The 12,958-nt window shown below is 36.3% G+C and overlaps 1 pseudogene; it reads left to right on the top strand.

The window, feature by feature from the left end:
* The first annotated feature begins 12,346 nt into the window (after positions 1-12,346).
* Positions 12,347-12,529, top strand: LOC115228104 (annotated as a pseudogene).
* The last annotated feature ends 429 nt before the right edge of the window (positions 12,530-12,958 follow it).

Here is a 12,958-nt window from a genome sequence, read left to right as displayed (position 1 = left end):
GCCCCTGAAATCTTGATACGAGCATTGACTATGTTGTTTCACGCCAGCTGGACGTTCGGACACCTTCCATCGGCGTGGAAGCATACGATTGTTCGAATGATTCCAAAATCTGGTAAATCGACACTGCTGGCACAGAACTACCGGCCAATTAGCCTCATTTGTGCTTTCTCTAAGACAATGGAAAAGATTGTCTTTAACAGACTCTCTGGTCATATAGATTCACAAATTTGCTTCTACCGAACAATGGGGATTTCGTGGAGGAAGATCCACAGGGGACTGCCTCAGGGAGTTAGACACCCAATTATCCCGTGCTGACAGAAATGAAGCATGGCTAAACTGGTGGTGTGTCTGGATCTGGCCAAAGCCTTCGATAGCGTGTGGCACCTGGGCTACTCTCCAGAATCCATGACATCGGAGCCGGGATAAAGACCTATCGATGGCTGGAGAGCTTTTGTCAGGAAGACAATCATTTGTCCGCTGTGGAAACCGCTTATCGGGGTGTGTGGAACTTAGAAGGGGAGTCCCGCAGGGATCTATCTTGAGTCCACTTCTGTTCAACCTCTTCTTGGCGGACATTCCTCTGCCGTCGACACGTACTGGCAAGCTCGTTATCTATGCTGACGATTCCTGGTCATGGATACTCGAAAGGATATCGCAGTCTTGGAGACGACTGAAATCATACATTGCAACGTTAAAGATGTGGACTATAGAGAAGGGTTTGACCCTAGCACCGGAGAGAGCACCATTTCATGGTTGCGGAGAGGGAGTCGCTATGCGGAGTCGTGTGCATATGCGATGAGTAGCTATGGATGGATCTCTCGAAAGAAAAAATCTTTCTTACCTGGGAGCAACCATTAACTGTCGTGGCTCATACGTAGAGCATATAGCAAATCAGAGAAAGAGGAGTGTGAGGATCCTCAAAAGCTTAACCAGGTTCCATCTGGATCCGGAAACGTACATCTACGTATACAAAACGTGTGTGCAGCCAGTCCTCACATATGGCTACGAGGGCTGGTACGGTCGGAGGAGAGTGACTACCTGATCGAACAGTTGGAAAAGACAAGACGTTTCGCTATGAAATTGGCTTACGGAGTACAACTCGACGGAAGGTTAAAGACTCACAAGAATCCTCTGTGCCCACGATCCGGATGGTCTTGGAGAATTGTCGTCAAACATGACTAGTATTGGGGATACGCATGGAAAGAGACACTTCGGTGCCTGTTTTTATCTCCCGCCGATGATTTCTTCTTGTTTTTCTTTTTTCTTTTCGCTCAATAAACACTATTCTATTCTATTCTAAAGTTAAGAAATTCCCAAATTGTTTAAAAAAATTAATGAAAATAATCATCGATAGTTTTTTCTTCATAGGTAAGTTCTGATCATGTTGTTAATTGATTCAGTGAACTTAAATCAAAATTTCATTTGATAATAAAATTTCTTTAATTATTAACATCTTCAATGCCTCTTCTGGATTAATTAATGTCGCAGTAAATAGGGTTCCAGGAAAAGCGATCGTAGTAGTAATAGAGCGTAGTATTCAAATATAAATAAATTAAGCAATTTATATGTCTATTTAGTATAATCATTTTTCTTTTGAAAATGTTTTATTTTTGCAAAAATAATAAATTTTATTTGAGCATGGGATATCTATCGATGTGCAATATGAAGGGATCAGATTATGATTATCTAGTCAATGCGAATTTACCGTCAACACTCAGTACCGCCAATGAAATTCGTTCCTTCAGGCTCCGGCGAGTAAGTTTATTCACTTTCCGCCGAATCTTATGTTTAACGTGGAGTTGATCATTTTGTCCGATTTTTTACTGTTGAAGAACAAGAAAACTTTATGATTATGTCCGGTTGTGTCACCTGGATACGGGGCATCCAGGTCGAATAAATTATTCAATCATATGAAGACTTGGCATATGGAATTAGCATAGAACATGGAATCATGTTCTAAGTGCATGTACAACTTGCATAGCTCGTCGTACGCTCGCAACCAGGAGACAAATACTCCAATAATGCCAAGTTTTCACGAGAAAGGCTGATTATCGATCTTGTGGACCTAAGATATTACAGCGCATCAAAATAGTGGCGCGAAAAATGGGTGCTGTGATAAATGGTTGCTGGTGTTTCTCCGGTTCATTTGATGTATGGCCCACGGATTAGAGAACAAATGGCTCGAGGTCATACTCAGGCACTCATTGAATATATTGATTCCATCAATCAACTTGACTACAATGAAGAGCAAGAACCGAGCAAATTCAACAAGAAACTACATGGACTTGATGTGGAAACAAACGACAACGAGATGGATCGACTTGTAGTAGCTTCTGCATCAGCCGAAGATTTACGAGATATTGCCAGGAGGAATACTAATAGTGCTGCTGAATCCATGAGGAGACGATCTAATTGGAGGAATGATATCCTTGACTTTCCTCTGGGGACGAAAGTGGTCATCCACACCGACACAGATCAGATACAAACAAACACGCCGTCGACCATTCCACGAACATTTGGATTGTACTGAATATACTGTCGTTGGGATTTTACAGCACGACAGGGTCCAAATTAGTTCGACGAATATGTTGATCAATCATGAGGCCCCTTACGAGATCGATATTAATAGACTAGCTATCGTTGGAAAACTATAAAAATTTTGTTTCGGAATAAACTTCTTATATCTTAAATTTTTGTTCTTTTATGATGCAAATCGAAAATAGCAACTATTTGCTATTTCAAAAAAAAAAGAATTTGAATTACTTTTCCATATTTTCATTTTGTTTAAATAAAATGAAATCGAAACTAAAAATACACTCCATAAAGATTTAAACGCGAAATTGACTAAATTGTTAACAAAAAGCGTCATTTAAACATTTAAAAAAATTAACAATTCAAACAATAAACGAATCTATTCTTAAGCAAATATTTTCATTATTCCTGTACGATTTTAAAGCAGATTTTGTAGTAAGCTATTTATTAATTTATAAAATTATCAAATTAACGAAAAAATCGTCCCTGCACAGTATTTGTCTTTATAGATTTCTCTATTTGGACAATATAAAATTTTATAATTATTTTACTCGGATCGCTATTTCTGGTATCTCTATTTACTGTAACAATTAATAACTGATTTTCTTGGTTATCTTCTGAATAACTTAAGCAGGTTGATTTGTATCCATGAGGAATTCCTCACTTCATCCATCTCAGTGAAACTGTGATCCATAAATTCCGTTGGTTTTATCCGATCAGGAATTTTAGCGTCGTGATAATTTTATCGTAATTATCAATGTATCTGTTTTTGGGTTTTGATTTTCACAAGTAATCCATTGGAATGCTTAAAACAATTTGCAATTGTTTCTTGAGTAACATTTTTCCATCCAAAATACGTAAACAAAAGGCCGTCTTTTAGATTCAGCTTCTTGTGTGAATCGACAGGATCAGTTCCATTGTCAATTTTCTCTAACATCGCATCAAATTTAATTTTGTTAAAGTTCGCTTTAAATGAGCGGATGATTCCCTGATCCATAGGTTGTAAAATTGTGGTCGTTTTTGCTGGAAGGTATAGCAGTTCAATTGATACTAAATTCAAGTAAATTTTATGTGAAGGGCATCGATCCACAACAAGCAGAATTTTGTTTTTTTTCTTTTGAAGATCACGATCCCATGAAAGAAGCCATTCGTTGAAAATTTTGCTAGTCATCCACGACCTTCCAGAATGTCTATAATCAATATATTTTTCCACATTAAAATTCTTAAAGCATCTAGGTTTCTTAAATTTTCCAATCATCAATGGACTTTTTTATCTGTCCCCGTCATATTTGGACACAGCAACAAAGAAAATCTAAAATATAAGAAATACAATAAACCGGTCTTTTAGCATTTTTTGCCCTGGGCGATTTTTCTGACAAACACTTTTTGAAGGAATATTTTTGTAGAATATTCCTGTTTCGTCGGCGTTATAAATATTTGCAGGTTCATATTTTTTGCATTTTGAAAATTACTGAAATAAAAGAATTTATTTCTCTTCAAAGTTACGTTAGTCTTATAAGACTCTCCGTGAAAAGTTCTTAACTGAATATTGTTCCGTTTCTTGAATTTAGAGAGCCAGCTATTGCTATTCCAATGATCTCAGCAGTCCGACTATGGAGATCTGACCCCTCAGATTTACTTCCCTGATGAAGCATTCACGAAAACCCAGTACTTCCTAAAAATTCACAAAAAAACTTATTACCATGAATTTTTGAAAAATATGCATCCCCAAGAAGAGAAGCAATCCACAACTCCTCCAAATCTACATCTGCCCCAACAAAATGATAGTCCACGGGTGATTGAATCATAGCTTTCAGTTCACTACCAATACGATCAGTCTGATAGAAATCAAAGCTAACAAATACTCATGCATTACTAGCAGTCAGCCATGTAGGCTCAACTGCCCGTCTCGTCACTGTCCTTTCGATAATAACACGTGGAAGTATTGTCCCAAATAAACCTTTGGAGTTTGGGGAAGCAATCTCGTTTTGATTTAACCAAACGACGAATTGAGACCTCAAAATATATTTAATTGTTTAACTTAATTATATCGAGGTTATTTCGCCAATAAGTCAAAGTTGTGGCCAAAATCAACAAATCTGTGGATTCTGGAGCAAACTCAGAGACTAATTGACCGTTTTTGAGTTTTGCAACGTTTTCCTTGCATAAAACAATGTTGATTTTACGATTTGAACAATCCTATAATAATTTGAGTAGTTTTTACAACTTGTCTTAAAAAACGGCAAAAATTCCAAGATGGAGGTACCCCATCGACATCCTGTGAAAGGGAGATTCTTTTTTCATAAAAGGAACTTAATTTCCGCTCAAACCAATTCCCTAACTACAATAAAATGTATTAAAGCAACCTTCCAATAAGTATTATTCCGTAACTCAACATTATTGAGTATTTCAGGCCCATTTTTGAAAATATTTTCTAAAAAATCGTCACAATTTTCCGGAATGATAAAGAGAAACTTTACATATTAAAAAGGGCAAATCTAAAAAATTCAAACCACAAACAAATACTTTGAAGGATAAGGATATAATTTATCCATATCAGATCTATCAGTCACTCCAAGCGCGGGAACAAGAAATCCCCAGCCATAAACGGAGTGGTAAAATAACGGACATCCAAAAAAACTTAGTTTTAGCAATTTAGTGATAATTCTCTTTGAAAGTGACAAATTCGACGGAGAGAATGTCGTCCTTTCATTACTTTGAGGACTATCACATATATTCCTATACCAGCTGACAATTTTAAACAGGATTTACTTAACCGTGGATAATCATTGAGATAGTTCATGCTTAGAACACGTTCCTTCTTGAATAGTTCAGAGATTTGATCGATTTGTTGTTTTTTGGGTATTTTTTTGTGTTTGAAGGGAATTGTTCTCCAACCAAGGTCCCAGGTCCATGGACAATCAGCAGATTTTTTGATATTTGCCACGGCGCTGTTTGCCCCGTTTAATAAAAGACGTTTTATTTTCTTTTCATCTTGGAGGAATTTATTTTGTTACCGACTCAAAAAATGTTCCCAATTCTCGTTTACTGGCAAATACATGGATCTTATTCCAGCCAAAGTCACATCCGACGGAAATCTTAAAAGTTATAAAATCAAAGTAAACCGAGAACAATACAACTTAAAAAGACGACTAAATACTCTGAATGTAGCCAGTACGTCATTAGCACAATAATCAATAAGTTCATTGAATTATTGACGTACATCAGTCACTGATCCTGTCACGAATATTTTTCGGAGGTCTTTTTTTAAGAGTTGGCCTTTGCAGTGATACGCATGGACGTCTTGTAGGGAGTTGGTTGTCCCCAAATTCATCCAAATCTCAGCTTCTGTCTCATCTTCCACTATTGACTTTTGTCGAATGGCCATTTTTTGATCACTCGTGAATCCCGAACAAGCAATATGGAGTGACATTGTGTCAATAAATCTCATTTTAGTCCCCTATGTTATTAATATATATAATATGACCTGTAAGAGGTATTTCTCCTTTATGAAAGAACGATAAAATGAGACATTATGACCTACCAGAAGCCTTAGAATGGAAGACGAATGTTTAGCCATGTCAGTATCAGCCACTGTCTCCATTGGAATAAGATCAGAAAGTCGCCTTCTTGATCCATAAAAATAATCAGAATTAGTTAAATAACGACTACCATACCTAATCATATATATATCCAATATTATCAATTTGTTGCTGAAAGTGCGACGGCCATGACAGGACGACCTTCCTCTCGAACGAGAGTCTCAACGTCAAATACAAGAGCTGTTTCTTCTGGGTAATCAACTTGTATTGCCGAGCCATCCTCGTTGTATTTTAACCACCCTGAAATGAAACAAACGAAGACCTTCCATCATTTTCCATTCTTTTGGCATTGAAGGGAGAGACTGGCATTCTGATAGTTCATTTGCCAGTTTTAAATAAGGAAGAGAGATAGACTCGGCCATTTTTGAAAAAATATTCTCGATATTTTTGCCGGGAAGGTCAGGTAACTTTATTGTTACGTCATCGGCGGTTTGAGATTCTAAATTGGAGTTCTTTATAAAGGTTTGAAGGTGTTTTTGGGCTTTTATGACACGTTCTTGTTTGTAAAAGATCTTGTTTTTTATTTTTATAAAAAACCGCTGTCTTGGCTAAAAATAGAGTCGTGGAGATCTTTAGGGATCATTTTGATGTTTAGCGGGTTTCTTCGAGATGAAAAATTTTTCAAGTTAAGAGTGTTTCGACTTGATCGAATTATTCTAAGAAATAACATTTCTAATAAAAAATTATTATGAGAATATACATTTGTTATTAGAAAAAAAGTGGCATGTGGACGACCACACTAGAATATATTTAAAACATTAAAATTACCGCTTATTATTAAATAAATAAGCGTGGCCAGGGAGTTGTCAAGCTTCCGGTACGCTCAAGTAAAAATAATTACACTGGTGTTGACCGTATGGTCTATATTCAGTCAGGCGTGTTAAAAAAATCTTGGAGAGGCACGGGATCAAAATTACTGAAGAAAAGATAAATTTAGCCAGTAGTTTCATAATTGGAGCAAATCCGATATGACTTGTATCTCCATTCTGTTTTGGTCAAATGTTTTGTAAATGTTGCTGAACTGATTGTTGAATTCTTTTCAAAAATCTAAAATCAAGACTACTCACAATAAACCATATAAATAGTGGAACGGTAGACATTCGTTTATTCAAAAACCAAATAATCTAGTTAGAAAACAAATTTCGATATTGCTTTGAATTCAGATGAGGCTTGGTTGGCGTAGAATAGAACTTATAAACCGACATAAACCTAAAAAATATGTATGAAAATAACATTTCAATGGTTAATTCTCTTTGACCACCAAAGTCTAACTCGGCGGTTGGGTATTTGATTGGAACAAGAACGATATGCATTCGTCAGTTTTTAAACTTTATCGCCTCTTTAAAACAAAAGATCTTTCACAAAGAGTTCTCTCGCATTCCTTAAATCAGTGGTCTCAAACTTTTTTTCCTTGCGTACCCTTGCCATCTAAATAATTTTTCGCGTACCCCTTATCGATTTTAAAAAATTAAGGAAAAAAAATATTAATTAATGAGATGGATGGTGTTGTTATCAATCACTAATCTATCGATTTCTGGATCCTTTGACGAAAGACACACCCGAATATCATGAACAACATTCAGCCTCGCACGATGAATGATTTTAAATTAAACAACGATGAAAATCTTGTTCGCAGAGATATGTAGTCGGAAACAAAAGCAAAAAATCGATTATATAAAATCCAATATTGTGATATTTTGATGTCATTTTACACCAAAATTCAATTAATGGTGCAGATTCAAATAAGATTTTTGACTCGTAAGAATTTATTAATTCAATAACTTCTTCTTGAATATTTGAAGGCAAAACATTAACTTTTACGGAAAAAGGATTGACAAAAAACTTAGATCTACTTCATTAATCACAAAATAAAATCCGTTTTTAATCACAAAATAAAATCCATAGTTGAGATAACTATCGTTGTATTTTCGAATCTTGTTAACAGGTAAACTCATAAGAAAAACTAGTAGCGTGGAGATTTATTTATTATTAATTATTTAATTTAATTATGATTTTTATTATAATTAGAATTAATAACTTTTTTATGTTGAAACGAAAATTAAATAGATTTTCAAAAAATTTTCGCGTACCCCCTACAGAATTTCGCGTACCCTAGGGTATTCCCCTGCTGAGTGGTTTACACAGGAGTAAATACCTCATTCCAAAAAATGAAAAGTGCCATTCCCCAATGACTTAAGGCCGATTACCTGCATGCCTATATTGTACAAACTTGTCACTAAATGTGTGAATACAAAGCTTACAGACTATATCGAAGCGTTTAACCTTATCGGATAATCAGCTGGGAGCTAGAAGGCAATGCCAAGGCGCAAAGGAACAAGCACTAATAAACCAGTGTGTCAATAGTGAGTATGGAAATAACTTATTTGCAACGTGGATCGATGTCAGAAAGGCATTTGATTCTGTCAATCATGAATTCTTATGTCAAGTGCTTGATCAGTCTGGAATTCCGAATTGGATCACAAATTTTGTGAAACTTTAATCAAAAATTGGAATGTCATTTTGACACTTAACAATAAGAGAATTGGAACTGTAAAATTGGAAAGAGGAATCTTACAAGGAGACTCACTCTCTCCACAACTCTTCACTCTGGTAATGGATCCGTTAAGTAGGAGCTTGAATATGAAGTTCCCGAAGGTGCGTATAGGTCAAAATGACCCGTTCACGGTTTCATATTCAACAAACCATTTGCTGTTTATTGACGACCTGAAAATAATTGCTGAGAAAGAAGGACACCGTTCTAAAAATGATGGAAGATGTCGATGAATATTTTGATGCCGTTGGCCTCAAGAGGAACTCGGAAAAGTCTGCGACTAACCTGGACTATGGAAAGATTACAAAATGTCTGGATGGGGTGTGCTGGGTATCGATACTGGGAGTCTTGGAGGATAGAGGAAGTGATGTCAAGAAAATCGAGGTAATGAAAACAATGCTCGAGAAACGTGAAAGAGAGAATCGAGAGTCTTGCAAAAACAAAGTTAAGTGCAGTAGTAAACTCTTTAAAGCGATAAACGAATATGCACTCTCTCTCTACAACTACTATATCGGATTGATCGACATTGAACCGAGTGAGTTTGATGCCATTGATCTGGTAATTCGTCGCATTCTAACTACTTTACGAATCCATCTGAAGCCCGCTAATAAAGAAAGATTATATCTCGGCAGAAATGGTTTTGGAAGAGGCTTAATCCAATTTCCAATAAGAGCGAATGCATCCTGCTCCAATTTCTCTCCCGACCTTGAAAGAAAAAAGCCTCGTTGTGCCTCAGAAGAGCAGGAATCTTGCGGTCTTGAGAGAAAAGAAAACACATATGACCACGATTGCAAGATTTCTCGCTCTCAAGTACAATCTGGAAGACCAATCAAAATTGGATGTAAACCTTATTAAGGAGTGCCAGAAGAAAAGACTAATGGACACATTAAATCTAAGATGATAAATTCACGCTGTTTAAATGCATTCAGGACGAGTGCTGATATCGTGGAGTCCAATGTATGGCTAGCCAATGGGAACAATGCCCCAAAGGCCGAGGCACTATATTGCTTGGCCCAGGATCGCAATTTGTTTTTCGGAGAGGCAAAGCCTAATTGTAACCATTGCGGTCGGCAAGAAAAAACCGTGGATCACCTAGCTACTCGATGTAGCAGAATGCTTCAAGGTCATACATGCGAAGACACAATGAAATTGTCAGATGCATACATCTACACGTCTGTCGTCAGTACGGAATAAAGAAATGCAAGAAATTGAAAGCACACTCAGTCCAGTCGGTCGTGGAAAATAGTCGTGTTGAAATACGAGTAGACATGACGTTGCAGACCGACATTGAAGTTAAAAACAACAAGCCAGACATTTTTGTGCTTGAAAAATGAAAAATGAGATAACGATAATCGAAGTCGGGTCACATCCCAGGAAGGTTAAAGCAAGTCGAAGTAGAGAAACTCCACAAGTATGATCTACTTGCTGGAGAATTGGCACAGATTCACAAGGCAAAAGTCACGATAGTCCCTGTCGTATTGACATGGGATGGGGTAGTGACCAAGTTCTATAAGTCCTACATGAAAAAGTTGAATATAGTGGTCCGACTAAGGCGTACATTCAATCAGTGACAATCAAGAAACCCTGGAGAGCATGGTCGTTGAATACAAACATGGCATGAAGGTCGACAACTACCAAATTGAGAAGGAAACGGATAGTCTTATCGCTAGAGGAGAAGAAAATGGGAGTGTCAGTTGACTTGCCAGAGGAGTCTGCTTTCTTACTGCAATACGAAGAGAGAGAGGTGTCAAGACATGACGGTCAACGGAGTGTCCCCTAAGAGAAGAGAGAATATCAATTAATTTTTGTTTAATTTTTGTTTTGGTTTAAAAAAAAAAAAAAAAAAAAAAATGATATATTACAATAGAAAAAAATCAATTAAAAAGATGCATTAAATTGAGATTAAACTAGTGAGGCAATAGCCACAAATAACTTGTAAAATAACTTTTTTCAAGGTATTCTACATGTAACAAATATTTAATCAGCAATAAAATGCAAATAGAAAATTATACTTAAAAAAATTTTGAATAAAAAAGTAATAATCAACGTACAAAAAACAAAACAACACAACAACAGGAAAGCGTGCAGAACACGCTATGATAATAATTCGATATTTTATTCATTTCAAAAAATAAATATTTTTAGAAAATATATAAGTTATAATTCGATAATTGATTATTTAACTTGATTTTAAAAATCCTTGGAATAGAATTGTTTTATTGTCAAAAAAACCAAAATCTAACGAAAAAGAGAAATCGTTAACGAAAGATAAAAAACAAAGCACCGAAGTCACTCTTTCAGTGTACACGCCAATTATAGTGATCAAATACAGATTTCCTTCAGGATCATCGGGATTGTGGGCGCAGAGGATACTTTGAGAGTTTTCAAAACTTCCTCAAGTTGTCTCCGTAAGCCAATTTCACTACGAAAACGTTTACTTTTCAAATTTACATGATGATAATTCAAATAAATTTCAATTATTTCTTAACAAGAAATCTATTTAAAATAACGAAGATTCGAAGAAGGATTAAATTTGGTTTATTATTTTGACGAAAAACATTAAGCTCTGAATTAATTCAATAGATCTGTGCTGCCTTTTCTTTAATGACACGATATGTTAATACACTCTTATTTCACATACAAAGTAATAAAATTAAAAACAATCAAATCATGCCAAACTATCCATAATTCAACAAGAATTTCAATATATTTTAAACTCTCTTCTCTCCTGGCGGGATCTCCAGACTAAAGCTATGAACCCAGTCTGTTAACAGAACAGTCGTTTGCTTGTCGAAAACATATCAAAACGTTTCTGGACTTTTTTAGTGCAGAATACGGTGGAAAAAAGTTTTTATGCAATGACTCCAGACACGTGCACGTGCCACAGCCTGGTTTCTTCATTGGATATAAGCCCGTCCAGATGGTCTTTTCTGGGGCTGTGGGGAATGAGTACTGTGTTTTAATATAATTCACACCCTGAAAATGGACAGTCGGGAGACCATGTCTATGAGGACAGGCTTATTGACATGTTTGGTTGTTTGTCTGAGAGAACTGACGGCTTCCAAGCCTTTCTGTACATTTCTACAGGCAATGATGAGATGGCGGGAAGGATCACTTCCCACTAAGAGTTTATCAGTGGAGTAGCCCATTCCACTACAGTAGACAAGAGACATTACCTTTTGGAACCAGTAATGACTACTTCATTCGAGTATTCGTAATTTAATGAACTAATTTAATAAACTAATTTGCCTGCTGTCAATTTTTATACTTAAATATGAAAAGACGACGAAACGCGTTATCAATTTAATTAGCGCACTCAAGAAAGTCAGAAGACAAGCTAGCCGGCTAGCCATGGCTAAGGATGGCGAGAGGAGCACTCGGAAACCCAGGAATTGTCCTTCAAAGGTCTATCTAAGGTCCTAGAGAAGATAATGTCTGGGTACCAGGTAAGGCGGTAAGTCTTAGTTTGCGGCTGAGAAGTGAGCGTGTCCGGGACTAAAAAGGCAGGAATGTCAAAGGTCCTTATTATTCTCTACTAACAGCCTCTTTTAAATAAAAATTTTTCTTCTTCTGCGTAATTTAAAGCTATACTTCTAGGATCATTTCTAAAATTTGCTTTGAGAGAACGTTCATAGAAAATTGTTTTTCACCATCAATTTTAAAGCTAGCCTTCTTAGGATCATTTCTAAAATTTGCCTGAGAGAACGTTCATCAAAAATTTTCTTACATAAAGCTGTGATGATGTTATAATACTTTGCATTGCTTAAGCGTGACTTGACGTTTTCTTTGAACGTTTGGACGATTGTTCCTGTTGATTGGAGGTTATGTAGAGTTTCTGAGCAGTTTTGCTTTTTTAAATTATCTTACTTCGTTAACCATCTTTATGTTCCACGGTTATCCTTTTTGTTCCGAAAGATTCTTTCCCACTTTCAAATAACAGTCAACCAAATCTTAGTATTCTCTTTTTTCATGTGTCCTTCTGCCTTTGAAGGCTCACTATCTTGAAAAATCTCAAATATATCTAAAATGATCGAGGAGCTAAAGACATCGAGCCTAATTTGGCTTTTTCCTCCCCGAACTACTTTTTCTGCCCCCAAGACCTTTACACGTTTAGATATACACCGTATTTTTACTGAAATGACCTTCTCTCCGACTTTGACCTTGTTCTTAGGATCTTTACGAGCTCACGCTGCAATCTGGTCTTCGACGATCTCCGCAGTGTTTGATTAAAAGCTCTCCCTTTGGCCCATCTCGATCTGGTGGACCAAGGATT

This window comes from Octopus sinensis, unplaced genomic scaffold, assembly GCF_006345805.1.
Source record: "Octopus sinensis unplaced genomic scaffold, ASM634580v1 Contig09410, whole genome shotgun sequence".
NCBI lineage: Eukaryota > Metazoa > Mollusca > Cephalopoda > Octopoda > Octopodidae > Octopus > Octopus sinensis.
This window is presented reverse-complemented; position numbering and strand designations above follow the sequence as displayed.